We start from the raw sequence: 19,823 nt of genomic DNA on the forward strand, positions 1-19,823 counted from the left end.
GCCTCTTCGGATTAGAAAGAGCCTTACGAGTCGAAATTTTTTCGTATAAACGCTTAATGGTGTTCTTAGAAGGCGCACTTCTCACATTTTTTAATGTTTTAAAAGCACGTTGAGTTTTCACAATTGACTTCTTCTGTTGAATGTAAATTTCAGAGCCCTCGCGTGGCGTGTATTGGTTCATGGTAAAAATCTGCTTGGGCTGACGCTTCAAACGCGGTATGTCATTAAGCGATGTGACATCTCTGTCAAAAGTTATGGCGTTGCCAGATGGGTCCGTCGAATATGGGCAACCCTGTAGGCACTTGCTAGCAGTCAATATAGAGAACATATTCTCTTGTACATATTGATTATCCCAATCTTCCAAGACGATACTGTCCACATCGGCTCAATGCTCGATGTTAATTTGCAAAGCATTTAAACGTTGCTAACGGACCAGTTTGCTGAAACAATTTATTGCTGTGCAGTTCGCTGCTAGTAAGCAAATGTTGCTGTTGTCGAATGTTTAATGTTATATTGCTGCTATATACTGGTTCGCTGGCTGGTTGTTTGGCTGGCTGAAACGGTGTCTCTGACTTTTGCTTTATGTCGCTTTTCCGGTAACATAAAAATTTCGGCCTGTTACTGTGGCTGATGCTGTTGGCCCCCACTGATGTTATTTAATTTAATTAAATAATCACTGAAATAGTAGTGATTTTCAACAGAAGAGAGGGAGAGCTAGAGAGAGATGTTTCACCACAAAAAATTAAAAGAGAGGGAGAGAGAGAAACTCAAATTAATAGGGAACAGCTTTAAATTGTTTTGATTTCATTGTTGTTTGCGTTACTTTTTTATGTAAACAGATTAGGGCCTTTGTTTTTTTTTTTTTGTTATTTTTTAGCTTAAGTTCCATTTTACGTAGGTGTAGTTGGCGTCAACGAAAGCTGGTTTTTTATTCAGCTAGGGAGATTTTATACGACAGGGATCGTTTTGGATTTTCATTGTTGTGAAATATATTTCTTTGTTTTGCCAGACACTGAAATATTAATTTATGAAAAAATAATATGATCAAAAAACAGCTAAGTTCTGGAAGAAACTTTCAAAATGTTACAAAATCGTCGAATCAAATGACTCTCAAATTAAAAAGAAATACAATTATATGGGAGCTATACGAAAGCGTGGTTCTTTACGGGGGAAATCCTTTTATTACGACCAAAATCCAGCAGATTCTAAAAGTAGAGCTAACGAAAAAAAAAAAACACAAAATTAAGTTCAGGAGGACCATATATACAGGGTAAGATTTAAAAACTGCAACCAACTTCAGACTACTGTCATTTCTAAGCCACTCGTCCGACAGCTGTCAAAATTATTCCAGTGACAGCTCATTATATTGTTTACAAGCGTACTAAAGCATTTTTGTGAGAATTTTTTATTTGTGATGGAATTCAAGCGCGATAGTGTGATTTCTTTATATTTGGCTGGAAAACCGCAAGTGGCTATCGTTAGAGCACTCCAGCATTTAAATGTGAATAAATCTTTTGTGGGTCGTACCATCGCTCGTTACCGTGATACTGGTAGCCTAGCCCGACGTCAAAGAAGTGGACGGAGGAAAAGTAAAGAAGCGACTTGATCGAAACCCGAGTCACAGTGGCCGAAAAATGGCTCGAGAGATGAACATATCGCAATATTCCTTTCCGCAAATATTGAAACATGAGCTCGGGGTGAAGCCATTAATATTCCAAAAAGTGCAAGAGTTTACACCGCAACGGAAAGAAAATATACTTAAAAGAGCTAAAGAGTTGCTTCGCTTGGCCGAAAGTGGTGAACTGCCGAATTTGGTTTTCTCCGATGAGAAAACATTCGTTGTCCTGCAGTTTGTGAAAAAACAAAATGATCGTGTTTACTTGGCAAAGAGGTCAGCTGAAAATGTGCCCCTTCGGTTAGCCACCAGAACTCAAACGCCGGCCATGGTGATGGTGTGGACCGCCATAACAGCCGATGGTCGTTCTTCGCTCGTATTAATCGACCATTGCATCAGAATAAATGCCGAATATTATCGTGAAAATATTCTAGAGGGTGTATTAAAGCTTCGAGCACGCAAACATTTTGGCCGCAGACCTTGGACATTCCAACAGGACTCAGCACCATCGCACTCAGCAATCGCCTCCTAGGAATGGTCACAAAATGAGGTTCCTCGCTTCATTTCCAGTGCACAATGACCACCAAAATCTCCGGATACCAATCCGTTGGACTATTGTGTCCGGAGCATTTTGGAAAGCGAGGTTGGCACTAAAAAATACCAAAGCGTCGATCACCTCAAGCAAGCGCTTCGTCGGGAATGAGCCAAAATACCGCAGAGCAACATTCGGGCAGTGTGTGACGGTTTCATTGGCCGTTTGAAGGCCATAATTCGTGCCAAAGGTGACCAACTGGAATAAATCTGAACTTATTCTAAAATTTAATGATATTTTCGACATTTTTTGATTTCATTCAATAATACTTAAAAAATAATTAAAAAACAAGTAAAAAAACATTAAGTTTGGCCGGGCAAACTTTTAATACTCTCCACCTTAGGGTAAAAGAAACATTAGAAGAAATGTGGCAAAAACCATTAAAATGCCGAATATCGGGAGGTACCATTATATGGGGGCTACACCAAAACGTAGACCTATAATTACAATGTTTCGCCACACGAACTAGGACCCATTATGACCCACAAATGCCAATTTTTAGACAAATCAGTGAAAAAATGTGGCATAAATCATCAAAATACCGAATATCGGGAGGTATGGGGACCAGAACGTGGACCGATATATCTCATTTTCAATACCAACCATCCTAGACACAATGCAAATAGCTCTGCTAAATTTTGGCGCTCTACGTCAAATAATGTGGGCTGTATCGAGATTTCAACAGACAGACAGACAGACGGACAGACAGACAGATGGACATCGTTAAATCGACATAGAATTTTATGCTGATTATGAATATATATACTTTATGGGGTCTAAGACGAATATTTAAGTATGTTACAAACGGAATGACAAAGTTAATATACCCTCCTTTCCAAGGTGGAGGGTATAAAAATTATGACGTTTGACATTTTGCGGTTTTTTATTTCACCCTGTAGGGAGCCTATACCGACAGTGTTATGGAAATAAGAACCAATTGCGAGTTCTAAATTCTAAATTTGAAAAAAAATTCTGTGAAAAATGTGACTAAAATCATCAAAATACCGGAGATCGGGAGGTAAACTTGTTTGGGAGATATACGAAAATGGGGGCCCATACAGATATTTTTTTTCGTGGAAAGGTGTATCAATTGCTAACGAACAAATTCTACCTTTAAAATAATTCCGCTGAACACTGCGTAATATCATCAGAATGCCGAATATTGGGAGGTGCAGTTATATGGCGTTTGTACGAATGCGATTTTCTGTTTTTTTGAAAGAAACGAAAACATAAAAATTACCGAATATTTGGAGGTACAATTATGTGGGGACCTATGAAGACAGTTCTCTGAAATGATGTTTCCTACAAATTGGGAACAGAAATTGCCAATTGAAAGTAAATTCGGTTTAAAATTGCGAACAGAACACCTTAAATCTGCGGGTACAGTTATGTGGCGACTAAACGTGGTTCTGTATGGCCCATTTTCAATTCCAAAATTCCTGCAGTCCTAAAATACATTGGAGTGAAATTTTATTAACATACTTAATTGTCTTCGGAAGTCAGAGTAATTTCCACAGACGGATAGACAGACATACGGACTGAAATGGCTAAATCAATCTTATGCTGGATATTTCAAGGTATTACAAAATTAATGACAAACATAATCTACCATCCATTGTATGGTGGAGGGTTTGAAGAAAGGGCAACATTGTCATTTCGAGTGGACGATAGTGATTTGACACAAAGATCTTTCCCCATGACAATCCTCCATCTTGAGGGCAACTTTTCATTTAAATCTTACTTAATGCTTATATACTTTTCTGATTTTCTGACTTATTGCATCGGGATATTCCGATTTCGAGTCACAACCAAAATTCAAACAACCAACCAAATTCAACCGAAAAAAGTTAAAATTAATTCCCTACTTTCCTTTCTGACAACACACACACATATATTTGTTCAAAGGACATATAACCGACCATTGCAAAAGCCACATTTTCATTATTTAATGATCTTCATAATTTAAATTGCTAGCAGACTTCAACGAATTATTAAACACAATATATGTATGTGTATATGAGTATAATAATATTAAATTAATTAACATTCCAAATAGCAACAAATGTTTAATTGTTTGTATATGGATGCACAGCACAACTTAATTATTAATGGTGGATGAAAAAAAAAAAAAAAAAACAAAATGTAAAGAGGATGCATATCTGCCGCCAGGATAATAAAACTAACAATAAAATTGTGTACAATATTTTTTAAGCAAAAAAAAAAAAAAAAAAAAAAAATACAAATAACGCACTTATTAAATGCTGCCATGTGGTAAACAAAGTGGAGTTGGGGTTAGGGGGGACAAAATGATATAATAAAATAGCTTTCAGCGATGGTCAACAAATTAATGACCATAGCAATGGACATATTACATAGATACAGAATTAATGTCAAATGGCAATGGATACAATTTGCAGGACTTGTTTTCTGGGGATTTCCTATGTAACGTAGTTAACCAGTTATAGGGGTGAGGTATTTGTACAGATTTGATTAATTTCAAGTTAAGAGGGTTTCATAATATTTTCCATTCACCGATAAACCGAAATGATTCTAATCTGTACAAATAAAATGATTATTCCATGAAATATTATAGAAGACCCTACTTAAATCTGGTCTATAGCTACCTAACAAGGTTAGACTTATTCTCTTAAAAACCGCTTGAGACCTAAAAAAATGAAATTGTTTTGAATAGGGACCTACTAAGTCTATTTTTTATTTCTTTGTATAATAAGTAAATTTTGGAATCTGATTTTATATATAGCCCCCATATAACGCTACTTTCCGATATTCCGTACCTTGATATTTTGGCGACACTATTCACCAGAATTGTTTTATATTTGGTATTTGAAGTTCGTAATGGATACTACAGTCTATGCCAGAAAATCGGCACCTCACGATTTTCGGTGCTTTGGTGATTTTAGCGACATTATTAACCGGAATTGTTTAAAATTTGGTATTTGAAGTTCGTAATGGATGCTACAGCCTAAGACAGAAAATTGAACCGGAATTGTTTAAAATTTGGTATTTGAAGTTCGTAATGGATGCTACAGCCTAAGACAGAAAATTGTTTGTGCAGGTCCACGCCTTCGTAAAGGCCCCATATAACGGCACCTCCCGATATTCGGTACTTTTATGATTTTAGCGACATTGTTCACCGGAATTGTTTCAAATTTGGTATTTGAGGTTCGTAATCTATACTACAGTCTAAGACAGAAAATTGTCTGCACAGGTCCACATCTACGTATGGCCCCCATATAACGTTACCTCCCGACATTCGGTTCTGATTTGAATCTAAAATGATTTCCACCAAATTTGAGTTATATCCAAATCTGAACCGATTTCGATAAAACTTTCTGAGCTGTATCTGATATATAGTACCAAATATCATTTATGTGGAGTGTATATTGCGAATGAGAGAGAGGACATATATATGGGAGCTATAGCTATATCTTACACGTTAAGGTCTTCTTATAGAAGACGTTAAGTTATTCTCATAGCAGAAGGTTTAGGTCTTCTCATAGATGTAAAGGTCTTCTCAGAGAAGACGTTAAAGTCTTCTCATAGAAGACGGGTTAGGTCTTCTCATAGAAGACGGTTTGGATTATCTCATAGAGGACGGTTTAGGTCTTCTCATAGAAGACTGTTTAGGTCTTCTCATAGAAGACGTTAAGGTCTTCTTATAGAAGACGTTAAGTTATTCTCATAGCAGAAGGTTTAGGTCTTCTCATAGATGTAAAGGTCTTCTCAGAGAAGACGTTAAAGTCTTCTCATAGAAGACGGGTTAGGTCTTCTCATAGAAGACGGTTTGGATTATCTCATAGAGGACGGTTTAGGTCTTCTCATAGAAGACGGTTTAGGTCTTCTCATAGAAGACGGTTTAGGTCTTCTCATAGAAGACGGTTTAGGTCTTCTCATAGAAGACGGTTTAGGTCTTCTCATAGAAGACGGTTTAGGTCCTTTCATAGAAGACGGTTTAGGTCTTCTCATAGAAGACGTTAAGGTCTTCTCATAGAAGACGTTAAGGTCTTCTCATAGAAGACGTTAAGGTCTTCTCATAGAAGACGTTATGGTATTCTCATAGCAGAAGGTTTAGGTCTTCTCATAGATGTAAAGGTCTTCTCAGAGAAGACGTTAAAGTCTTCTCATAGAAGACGGGTTAGGTCTTCTCATAGAAGACGGTTTGGATTATCTCATAGAGGACGGTTTAGGTCTTCTCATAGAAGACGGTTTAGGTCTTCTCATAGAAGACGGTTTAGGTCTTCTCATAGAAGACGGTTTAGGTCTTCTCATAGAAGACGGTTTAGGTCCTTTCATAGAAGACGGTTTAGGTCTTCTCATAGAAGACGTTAAGGTCTTCTCATAGAAGACGTTAAGGTCTTCTCATAGAAGACGTTAAGGTCTTCTCATAGAAGACGTTAAGGTCTTCTCATAGAAGACGTTATGGTATTCTCATAGCAGAAGGTTTAGGTCTTCTCATAAAAGACGTTAAGGTCTTCTCATAGAAGACGGTTTGGGTCTTCTTATAGAAGACGTTAAGTTCTTCTCATAGAAGACGGTTTGGGTCTTCTCATAGAAGACGTTAAGGTCTTCTTATAGAAGACGGTTTGGGTCTTCTCATAGAAGACGTTAAGTTCTTCTCATAGAAGACGGTTTGGGTCTTCTCATAGAAGACGTTAAGGTCTTCTCATAGAATACGGTTTGGGTCTTCTCATAGAAGACGTTAAGGTCTTCTCATAGAAGACGTTAAGGTCTTCTCATAGAAGACGTTAAGGTCTTCTCATAGAAGACGGTTTGGGTCTTCTTATAGAAGACGTTAAGTTCTTCTCATAGAAGACGGTTTGGGTCTTCTCATAGAAGAAGTTAAGGTCTTCTTATAGAAGACGGTTTGGGTCTTCTCATAGAAGACGTTACGATCTTTTCATAGAAGTTGTTAAGGTCTTCTCATAGAAGACGGTTTGGGTCCTCTCATAGAAGACGTCAAGTTCTTCTCATAGCAGACGTTAAGGTCTTCTCATAGAAGACGGTTTGGGTCTTCTCATAGAAGACGTTAAGTTATTCTCATAGAAGACGTTAAGGTCTTCTCATAGAAGACGTTTTAGGTCTTCTCAGAGAAGACGTTAAGGTCTTCTCAGAGAAGACGTTAAGGTCTTCTCATAGAAGACGTTTTAGGTCTTCTCAGAGAAGACGTTAAGGTCTTCTCATAGAAGACGTTAAGGTCTTCTAATAGAAGACGTTAAGGTCTTCTAATAGAAGACGTTAAGGTCTTCTCATAGAAGACGTTAAGGTCTTCTCATAGAAGACGTTAAGGTCTTCTCATAGAAGACGTTAAGGTCTTCTAATAGAAGACGTTAAGTTATTCTCATAGCAGAAGGTTTAGGTCTTCTCATAGAAGACGTTAAGGCATTATCATAGCAGAAGGTTTAGGTCTTCTCATAGATGTAAAGGTCTTCTCAGAGAAGATGTTAGTCTTCTCATAGAAGACGTTAAGGTCTTCTCATAGAAGACGGGATAGGTCTTCTCAGAGAAGACGGTTTATGTCTTCTCCTAGAAGACGGCTTATGTGTTCTTAGGTCTTAGGTCTTCTCAAAGAAGAGAAGGGTCTTCTTATAGAAGACAGCTTTGGTCCTCTAATAGAAGACGGTTTAGGTCTTCTCATAGAAGACGTAATTCCAAGTATTTCCATGACTTTAGCCACATTTTCCTACCGAACGCGATCTAAGTTGACATTTACAATTCACAGAACATTGAATTAGAATACCTCCCTCCCACACACCAGCTTTGGATATTATTGCATCTTATTTCTTATTATTAACCCGAATTTTAAATGACGACCCCACTCCGACACCACTTTCCCCACTTCGTTGCATAGGCAACAAAAAATCACATTCCTCAAGAGGGCACATCTATCCAATACGAAAAAGCCATTACTTTCATCAAACAAATGACATTTACAAATTTTTACCGCTTTTCATTAAATGTAATTTCAGATCACAAGATTGTCTGTTTTGTTGTTGTCGTTGGGTTTTTTAGTTTCGAATTTTGAGAGAAAAATACCATCACTTTTGCTGCCACTTCAGACGTCATTGCTAAAATGTTATTATTGTCCATGGTTACTGTTACCACTACCTTTGTGCCTTTTATTATTATTAAATTTATTTTACTTTATTTTTTGTTGTTGGACGGCGGGGATGTGGTAGTCTCGTAGCCAGCTAAATGTTATAAATTTCATTGACATCGTAGTTGTTGGTGTTGTTAGTGTGGCATTTTAATGAATTTAAATTTCCAGTGATGTTGTTGCTGCTCTCGTTTGTCCATAACCCAACGGGGCAAAGCGAATATAACATTAACCAGGGACGGTGACGGCGACAAAGGCGCTACACCCACCAACATTCACTTTTTCACCAGCTAAGCCAGGCTGAGTCTGTTATTTTTTTTTCCAACAGCCAGCCACAGAGCAGAATGAAAAAAAATGAAAACAAACCCGCATACAAAATTCAAATCTTTGTCAGAGTTCAAAACAGTTTTTCATGTGACTGGCTGGCTGGCTGGCTGGCTGGATGTGAGATTTGTGATTCGAACGTGTGAGGGTGTACATGTGTGTGTGTGCCTAAGTTTTGGGGTCCGATGCTTAACTGGGTGTTGACGCAAATTGAAAGTCTTGAAATACATAGCGTTTTTTTCTTTATCTCTCCCCGCCTTTTCACATTGTATTTATCTGCAAGAAATGAAGAAAAAAAGATCACTCACCTTATTTCGTTTTTTTGTTATTTTTGTCGTTTGTTGTTGTCGTCTCCTCTTGTCGACTGTCAAATGTCTGGTGGCGTGGATAATGGCCTAAAATAGATTTCTTTGGTTATCGATGAAAGTTATTTTGTCTTGGGCACGAGTTCACAGAAACTGCAGAGCATTGCTGAAAAGAGCGAAGAAAGAGGGAAATTTTTATTGTATTTTAAATTGGAAGTACTTATTTGGAATGAATCTATTCCAGATTTGGTGAAAAAATGTTATAAAACGTTTAAAATACATAAATTAAATTCCATAACAAATTACATCCTAAAAAGATTAAAGAGTATTTTATTTAAAGACCAATGTAACACACACTGGTATGGAAGACAAAAAATCAATCTAATAGGCCTTCTCAAAGATAATGGGGTGAAATCGTTAATACAGTAAATTTTATAATTTTTCGATAGAAGAGTAAATGTTCTTTACCTTATGGAAGAGACATTGAATGCATTTGACTTATAAGCCCTTAGGAGCAAATCCTTCAGAAGTGGCAAAAACTCAAGGTCTTTTAATAAACGGGTCTTCTCAAAAGTATAGAAATGAAAATATCTTGAGAGAAATTTAGAAACTGAGGAGGAACCAATAAGAAGTTCTTCTACTAAAGAAACACGAGAACTTATTTTAACCAGCTCTACGCTTAAAATAGTATGAGCTTGTATCTAAGAAGATGACGAGCGGGAAGAGTACCAACTCATAACTTAAACAAGTTAAAAAGCTGTAAGTTCGGCCGGGCCGAACTTTGAATACCCTCCACCATATGGAACGAATTTGGAAATTTTCAAAAAATAAAATTTTTAAAAAATTCTGTTAAAATTTAAAAAATACCAAATATAGCCGTCTATTGGGGTCTATACGACGTGGACCTACATAGGCATTGTTTGTCATAAGCCATTACCATATTCAAACTCGAAACTTGAAATAAACAGTGAATAATGTAGCTAAAATCGTCAAAATATCGCAAATAGGGAGGTACCGTTATATCGGAGCTGTGCGAAGACCTGCACCTGCATAGACAATTATCTGTCACAGGCTGTAGCATCCATTACGAACTTCAAATACCACATCTCAAACAATTTCGATGGGTATTGTACAAAAAATCGTCAAGATACTGAATATAAGGAGGTACTGATATATGGGGCCTATACGAAGACCTGGACCTATATAGACAATTTTCTGTCACAGATTGTAGTTCTCATAGCGAACTCCAAATACGTAATTTGAAACAACTCTGGTGAATAATGACGATAAAATCATCAGTATACCGAATATTGGGAGGTACTCCAAGGGGCTGTAGGAAGACGTGGACCTACACAAACAATTTTCTGTCTTAAGGTGTAGTATTCATTTCGAACTTCAAATACCAAATTTGAAAAAAATACCGTTAAATAATGTCGCTAAAGTCATCAAAATACCAAATATAGGGAGGTACCGTTATATGGGGGCTATACGAAGACGTGGACCTGCACAGACATTTTTCTGTCTTAGGGTGTAGTATCCATTTCGAACTTCAAATACCAAATTAGAAACTATTCCGGTGAATAATGTCGCTAAAATCATCAAAATACCGAATATCGGGAGGTACCGTTATATGGGGGCCATATGATAACTTGGACCTACATGTCCCATTTACGAACTTAACCTGCCTTTTAGCCTTCTATCTCAATTTGTTCGAAAGATAGCGTGATTACAACAGACAGGCAGACGGACAGACAGACGATTTTTTCTCTTGAAATGCACGAGCTCTTTTCTTAAACAAGGGCGAGCTTGAAGGGCACGAACATAAGCTATTCTCCTAGATTAGCTAGAAATATTCTTATTGAAGAACACGGACTAGCCCCCAGAAGATCACTAGCTTTTATCCGAAGAGAACACGATCTCTTAATATCAAATCAGGAGAATGGGCAATTCTTCTTTTATTTCCCTACAAGAGCATGAGCTATTCTCCAGAAAGTTACGATCTACTCTCCCTGGAGGGCGTAAGATAATCTGCTGAAAGAGTACGAGCATTTTTGCGAACAGAAAACGAACATAGGCTATTTTCCTATAGAAACAAGATATATTCTCCTTCAAGAACACGGGTTATTCTCAAAAGAGCAAGACCTTATATCGAAAAGAGAACGACTTCATAACAACAAGAGCATGGATACACTCCTAGAAGAACATGAATTACTCGCCCTAGAAGTGTACGAACTATTTTTCTAAAGGGGAAAGAAATTTTCCTATTCTCCTAGATTAGCAAGAGATATTCTCTATTAAAAACATAGACTATCCTCCCAGAAGAGCACGATCTTTTATCCTTTAAAAACAATCATGACATGAAGGTGATCTATTCTCTTGGAAGAGGAAATATTCTCCTACGAGAGCACTAGCTTTTCCCCTAGAAGATTACGAGCTATACCCCCCATAAAAGAGCTTAAGTTTATATCCAGCAAGAGCACCATCGCATATCATCGAAGATCGAGGGACGCAATAAAAATTGAAGAGTTTAATTAATTCTGGTAGCGCAGGTGTTTTCACCTGAAAAAGTAGGAATGATATTTTCAAAGAAAGTAAAAGTTTTAACATAAAATTGCAGAAGGTTTTCTCAGAGAAGAGCCGAAAATTTTCTTCCCCTAGAAGGGAACAATATATTTTTAAAGGAGTTCGAATCCATCTTCAACGAAGCCCTATCTTATAAGAAAATAAAGCCTATGTACTAGCATTAGAAGAGGTGAAGCCCTTCTTACAGAAGAGGTGAAGCTCTTCACATAAAAAAGCGTAGCGCTTTTCTCATAGAAGAGACGAAGCTCTTGTCTCGTAGAAGAGACGAAGCTCTTGTCTCGTAGAAGAGACGAAGCTCTTGTCTCATAGAAGAGACGAAGCTCTTGCCTCATAGAAGAGACAAAGCTCTTGTCTCATAAAAGAGACGAAGTTCTTGTCATTGTCATCAAATTTTCTTCATTTAGTAGTTGCAAAATGTTTATTTGACCAATTGATGACCAAGACATCTCATCAGAGTATAGCAGAGATGAGCAGGAAATCTCCTCAGGGAGATGGGAGAGACAGCAATCGCTCAAAAGAGCACAAACCTTATTCTATTGGAAGAGCTGAATGTTGTCTCTAAAAAGTTGCATTGATTCTTATAAGTCTTCTCGTAAAAGAGAAGGAAGGAGTTACGGTGAAGAAAATTAGGCCTACTCATAAAGAGAGAAGTACTTCTTAAGAATGAAGTACTTCAAGGAATGAAGTGTTTTTTTTATGGAAAAGAAAATTATTTCCACTCATTGAAATGGTATTCTCTAAGATTATGAGACAGAAGAGTAGAGTAGCATAAGGCAGAAAAGTAAAAGTTATGTTCTAATAGCGGAAATGGAGGTCTCTTCCCACCAGAAGATCACATCTCTTCTGATAGAAGAGCTATTAGTTTATTCTAGCCAGCATTCTTATAGAATATACCTTTTTCAAGGTACCAATAAGTCCCATGGAAGACAAGGGTTTTTTTATGAATATTGGTCTTCGCCTCCAGTTGTTTGTTCTAATAGAGGAAATGGAGGTCTCTTATGCCAGTTGTTCTTCTCATTTAAAGTCCCGGTTTGTACATCTCACATAAAAACCCGTTATGTGTTTAAAAAAAATAATAGATTTTTCCATATCCATATCTCTGAAATGGTGTCAAAGATTTTTTGCAAAAAAATATAGAACACAACAAAATCACACCTTAAAATGTTCTCGAGCTTCTTCCTCTGTTCTCTATGCCTCTATTTTTGGCAAAAAACCTACTCAACCGTTTTTTTTGGGAGGTGCTAATAGATTTTTGTTCTTATTCTTTGTTTTTTAGAATTCGGTCACATGGTGCAAAGTCGTCGTTTTTTCGGCTAATTGTTAATCAGGTTCTTAGTGTTTGACTTCGAATTCGGTTTCCAGTTTCATTTGTTTTGCAACTGGTTACAAGTTTTCATGTGAGCTGATTTTGTTTTTCGTTACCAATCCGCTTATGTCCGGTTGTCGATTTCAGGGAGGAGGGTGACAAGCGGACAGACAGACAACTCATAACCACGACAATTCAACGACAATTAGCGCTGAAGGCTTTTGAGATTGTCACGAAATAAAATGTGGCGGATAAATGGACAGAAACCACGAAATCTGTAAAATAGCGTTTTTTATAATTGTTGTTGCTGTTTGTTATCTCTTTTTTATACCCTCCACCTTAGTATAGAGGGTATATTAAGTTTGTTATTCTGTTTGTAACACCTCGAAATATACATTTTAGACCCTACAAAGTACATATATATATTTTTGATCAGCATCAGATTTTATATCGATTTAGTGATTTCCGAACGAAGTGGGTTGATAAAATTTTACTCAAATGTAGATTATGTCTGCAGAACTTTTGGAATTAAAATGGACCATGTACGTCCACATCTTCGTGTAGCCCCCATACAACGGTAACTCCCGATATTTGGTATTTTGATGATTTTAGCGACATTATTCACCTGAATTATTTCAAATTTGGTATTTGAAGTTCGTAACGGATACTACAATCTATGACAGAAATATGTCTGTGCAGGTCCACGTCTTCGTACAGCCCCCATATAACGGTACCTCCCGATATTTGGTATTTTGCTGATTTTAGCGACATTTTTCACCGGAATCGATTCAAATTTGGTATTTGAAGTTCGTAATGGATGCTATAGCCTATGGCAGAAAATTATCTGTCCAGGTCCACGTCTTCGTATAGCCCTCATATAATGGTACCCCCCGATATTCGGCATTTTTATGATTTTAGCGACATTATTCACCGGAATCGATTCAAATTTGGTATTTGAAGTTCGTAACGGATACTACAGTCTATGACAGAAATATGTCTGTGCAGGTCCACGTCTTCGTATAGGTATAAAGGTACCTCCCTATATTCGGTATTTTGATGATTTTAGCGACATTATTCACCGGAATCGATTCAAATTTGGTATTTGAAGTTCGTAACGGATACTACAGCCTATGACAGAAAATTGTCTGTGCCGGTCCACGTCTTCGTATAGCCCTCATATAACGGTACCCCCCTATATTCGGTATTTTGATGATTTTAGCTACATTATTCACCGGAATCGATTCAAATTTGGTACGTGAAGTTCGCAATGGATACTATAGTCTATGACAGAAAATTGTCTGTGCAGGTGGTACCTCCCTATTCATTATTCATCCCTAGCTACATTATTCACCAATTTCTTTTTTTCAAGTTTCGCATTTGAATATTGTAATAGCTTACGACAATATTTGCCTATGCAGGTCGTCGTATAGACCCTAATATAATGGCTACATTCGGTATTTTAAAGATTTTAACAAATTTTTTAACGGTTTTTTTTTTGAAAACTGCCAAATTCTTTTCAAATGGTGGAGGGGTTTGAAGGTTCGGCCCGGCCGAACTTACAGTTTTTTTTACTAGCTTCATAAATGTGGTGGCTATTTGTTATCTCTTTTTGTCATTTAACACAAAGCTGTGAATGTGTTTGCGTGTAGGTGTGTGTTTTTTTACGGAAGGGGATATTTTCTTGTAAATATCCTAAATTTACGCAGAAAAATGTAGAAAATAATAAAAATTAAAAAAAGTCTAAAGTCGAAAGAATAAAAAAAATAAGCCTTTCAACAAAAAAAGAATGTGTAATGCTTCAACAAGGAATCAGCTTCCTTTACATCAGCTTACATACCCAATTGCTCTTTGTGGTCTATTTTATTTACTTCTTGATTCCTCTTTTGTTTCGTTATGAAAACAATATCAATAATTAAGAAACAAAATATTGTTGTATTGCCAACAACTTGTTCATATTATGGCCAGTCATATTAAATCTTCAAATCAGCATGGTTACTAACAACAACAGCAACAATAAAATTATTATTATTTTCTATAAAAAAAAAATAACAAATTGAAAGACAAACAACAAATTTCCGTCTCATGTTTTCATTTTCTTTCATTTCAAGACAAATTTGCAAATGTATATAAATAAACATAAACTAAATTCAATGCCAATTAAAATCAATTAAAGATGAAACGGAAAAAAACTCAAAAATGGCCTCAAAACAAAAACGAAAAGAAGAAAAAGAAAATCGGTAATTTATGAAAACATTGCCAAGAAACAGAAATTCCAATGAAGACCAATAGCAAAGTATTTTTCAAGTTAACAATAAAAAAAAGCTATTAGCAATGAAATATGTCTGCACAAATATTGATTTGTACAAGGAAACAAGACATTTTTTTTTCTCGGTTAAAAGGCAATCAATACAATGCATGTACACATGTGTGTTCGCATACATATGTACATAAGTAAAAAGTATGTTTTTCCATTGTAGAAGCGGCCTCGGGGCAAAAAAAAAAAAAAAAAAAAATATGTTTACTTATTTAAAAAGGAAAGAATTCATGTAATCGGTAGTCTCCACACACATGAGTTCTTATTATTTACATCATTGAAGAATAAATTCTGAAAAAAAAAGGAAAAAAAAAACTTAGGTCCTTCAGAGGAGAAGAGGGTATTTTCCTTTAAAACTCATAGACGATATTTTCCCACTGATAAGTGAAAATCACAAAGGCGTACAGCAGAGAATGAAAATTAAGGTCAAATGCAAAGCAAAGGTCCTAAATTAGGTGTCTTAGGTGGAGAAGAAAACACAAATTTATATGTACAAAAGAGTGCTGAAATAACGGACTGACTGACCTAGAATCAATGCAGAGACGAAACGGCTGAAGCGCAAATCTTGAAATCTTACACGAAGACAAGTCTTGGTGCGTAGGCGTGTGATAAGGCTGGGGTTCTTAAAACTCTGACTAAAAGGTTACGAAAAATACTAAACATTGAATACTTTGTATTAGAGAAACGAAATGAGCCAAAAATTCTAAAATTTGGAATGAAAATTACTGTCGGTGTTCAGCATAGACAAGCCGAAGGGTTTTCGGAAATTCGAACTTAAAGGTTACGAAAAGTTCTAAAATGGTATTAAACTTCTGAAATTGTACCATTTGGTATTATGTGAAGGAATAGAGCTAAAACCTTTAAATTTGGTACGGGAACCAAATGTGTACTACAGGGTTGCCCATATTCGACGGACCAATCTGGCAACGCCATAACTTTTGACAGAGATGTCATATCGCTTAATGACATACCGCGTTTGCAGCGTCAGTCCAAGCCGATTTTTACCATTAACCAATACACGCCACGTGAGCGCTCTGAAATAGTTGAAATTTATATTCAACAGAAGAAGTCAATTGTGAAAACTCAACGTGCTTTTAAAACATTGAAAAATGTGAGAAGTGCGCCTTCTAGAAACACCACTAAGCGTTTATACGAAACATTTTCGACTGGTAAGGCTCTTTCTAATCCGAAGAGGCCATATAAAAGTCGACCAAGGCGATCGGCCGAGAATATCGCTGCCGTACGAGCCAGTGTTGAGAGGTCCCCAAGAACATCCCAAAAACTCCGTTCTCAGCAGTTGGGGATGGCTCGGTCCACTTTACAACGGATTATTCGCATTGATTTGCATTTGTTCCTGTACAAAATACAATTGACGCAAAGAATGTTGCCTGCGGACAAGCCTCGTCGATTGGAATGGGCCCAAAGAGTCATGGGTCCGTCGAATATGGGCAACCCTGTAAGTGTACGAACTGTATTGAATCGTACTAAATTTTGAACAGATTGATTTTTTGGTGCACGGATGAAGATGGAGTTTAGAAATGTTGTAATGTGGTAACTGTTGGCGGTAGGTTTTTTTGATAAAGAGTTGAATTTGGAAATTTGTACTGCAAAAGTACTGAATAATACTATATTTGGTACAAATTGATATTGGGTGAACAGATAATGCGTGAAGTCTGAAATTTGGTAATGAGGTCACTATAATATATATATATATATATATATATATATACATATATATATATATATATATATATATATATATATATATATATATATATATATATATATATATATATATATATATATATATATATATATATATATATATATATGTATATATATATATATATATATATATATATATATATATATATATATATATATATATAAAGTAAAGTACTAAATTTGGTATTGGCTGAAGGTATAGAGCGGGAAAGCCGAAATTTGATCTATTGATATCTGAAATTTAGATTTGGAGGTGGTTTGGGAAATTTGTCTGTGTTGGTGTCAGTTGTTGAGATATGTAAGTGATTTGGAAATGTGTTCTATAATTATTCGAAAAGTACTACCAAATTTTGTATTTGCTGAAGGGATAAGGCTGGAATCCTAAAATTTAATATTAAGGTCTCTGTTGGTATTTGAAATAAAAATAAGAAGATGGTTTTGGAAATGTGTACTGAAATACAGGGTGAGATAAAAAACTGCAATAAAGCCAATCGTCATAATTTTTATATTTTATTGAATGAAAGTAAAAAATGCCGGAAATATTTTCAAATTTTAGAATAAGTTTAGATTTGTTCGTTCGATTTGTTGGTCACCTTTGGCACGAATTATGGGCTTCACGGCCAACGGCCAATGACACCGTCATACGCTGCTCGAATGTTGCTCTGCGGTATTTTGGACCATTCCCGGCGAAGCGCTTGCTTGAGGTGATCTATATTTTGATATTTTTTAGTGCCAACCTTGCTTTCCAAAATACCCCAGACACAATAGTCCAACGATTCGGATTGGTATCGGGAGATTTTGGTGGCCATTGTGCGCTGGAAATGAAGCGAGGAATCTCATTTTGTAACCATTCTTGGTTGGCGGGTGCTAAGTGCGATGGTGTTGAGTCCTGTTGGAATGTCCAAGGTCTGCGGCCAAAATGTTTGCATGCCCAAGGCTTTAATACATCCTCCAGAATATTTTCGCTATAATATTCGGCATTTATTCTGATGCCACGGTCGATTAATACGAGCGGAGAGTGACCATCAGCTGTTATGGCGGCCCACACCATCACCATGGCAGGCGCTTGAGTTCTGATGGCCAACCGAAGGTGCACATTTTCAGCTGACCTCTTTGGCAAGTAAACACGATTATTTTGTTTGTTTACAAACTGTTGGACAACGAATGTTTTCTCATCGAAGAAAACCAAATTTGGCAGTTCACCACTTTTGGTCACGCGAATCAACTCTTTAGCTCTTTTGAGTCTGTTTTCTTACTGTTGTGGTGTAAGTTCTTGCACTTTTTGGAATTTCAATGGCTTTATCCCGAGCACATTTTTCAATATTTGCCGAAAGGAATATTGCGATATGTTCAGCTCACAAGCCATTTTTCGGCCAATGAGACGTGCGTTTCGATCAAGTCGCTTCTTTAATTTTCGAACCATTTCTGCTAATGTTGCTGTTTTCTTCCGTCCACTTTCTTGACGTCGGGCTGCGCTACCAGTATCACGGTAACGAGTGATGGAACGAGACACAAAAGATTTATTCACATTTGAATGCTGGAGTCCTCTAACTATAGCCACTTGTGGTTTTCCAGCCAAATATAAAGAAATCACACTATCATGCTTGAGTTCTATCACGAATAACTTTTTTTCTGGAAAATTTTTCACTAAAAAACAATATAATAAGCTGTCACTGTAAACAATATAATAAGCTGTCACTGGAATAATTTTAAAAACTATCGGACAAGTGGCTTAGAAATGACAGCAGTCTGAAGTTTGTTGCAGTTTTTTCATCTCACCCTATACTAAAATTGTACGAAAAATACTGAGTGGCACTATATTGGTTATTTGGTTATGTGATATGCCGGTGGTTTGGAAATGTGTGCTATAACACTGTGCGACAAATTTCATAGAGCTAAATAAAGATAACGCGATTATCGGTGTTTTGAAAGTTTACACCGCAAAGTAACCGAAATAGAGGGGCAATCTCCCCGCTCTTCCACACATCTGGATATTTTCGGATTGAGATTCTTCGAAATTCCTGCGTTTTAGGTATATAGTCTTTTTAGCAATATTGCAGATAAAAACAAGAATAATATTTTGATTGAAATTTTTAATACTCTGGGTCTTTTTGGTCCTTTTTAAAAATAGGGTTAAAAACACTATTTAGATGGAATCGTGGCAAGTCAAAATATTCCACAAACATATTTGTTATACAATTCTACTTTAGGTCCCAGAAGACGTAAAATCTAAATCTTGTCTAAGGAGTCCATATATAAATATATATATATTAAAAATATATTTTAGAGTTATAGCCGTACGTTTTTTGAGTTTGAACAAAAATCTCCAACAAACCATTATTTTAGAAGGATGACATGGAGAAGACAAAGATATCTTTTATCAAACTTTACTGTAAGTCACCAAAGAATCGGAATCTATATTTCCATTGTTTGACAAAATATTTTTGAATCATATTCTGGAAAGAAAAGACCAAACATTTTTTTGATCAATTTTCCCCATTCTTTTTTCGAATTGGTTGGAATAGTCGCCTTGTGAGGATTACTCCGTGTATTTTCTAAGTTTTGGCTATGTTTTCCATCGTCTTTTGTTATTTTCCGACTGGTTAATTTTTGGGCAAAATTTGCTTCTGGCAGTTCTTGGGGCTCGTTCTTTATCATTTAAATAAAAAATATTGGACTGCTTAGAACAAACAAGTTAGTTTTTTTTTCGTTTGAAATACACGTTTTGTAAAATCTCCAACACTGTCTGTCCTTTCTTATCATCCCACTAATAAAGATACGAAAAATATTGCCTAAAGATATTCATTTAAAGTTTTGGCCGTTTTCGTATCCAGCTAACCAGTTAGTGGCAACATTTAAAGTGAACACCACAGAAAAAAAGTTAACAAAACCAAACTCAATGACTAACTGACTGACAGACAGACAGACACAACGCACAAAACCA

General features: G+C 36.4%; 1 protein-coding gene across 2 annotated transcripts in view; it reads right to left on the reverse strand.

Annotated features, from left to right (window-relative positions):
• Positions 1–19,823, reverse strand: part of LOC101901776 (serine-rich adhesin for platelets) — a 446,297-nt gene that overhangs the window by 214,781 nt on the left and 211,693 nt on the right. For both annotated transcript variants that reach the window (XM_059131315.1, XM_059131316.1), the window contains exon 3: positions 8,955–9,117. The gene's annotated coding sequence lies outside the window, so the exon portion shown is untranslated. The remainder of the gene's footprint in view (positions 1–8,954; positions 9,118–19,823) is intronic.

The sequence above is a fragment of the Musca domestica genome, unplaced genomic scaffold (assembly GCF_030504385.1).
Source record: "Musca domestica strain aabys unplaced genomic scaffold, Musca_domestica.polishedcontigs.V.1.1 84, whole genome shotgun sequence".
Taxonomy (NCBI): domain Eukaryota; kingdom Metazoa; phylum Arthropoda; class Insecta; order Diptera; family Muscidae; genus Musca; species Musca domestica.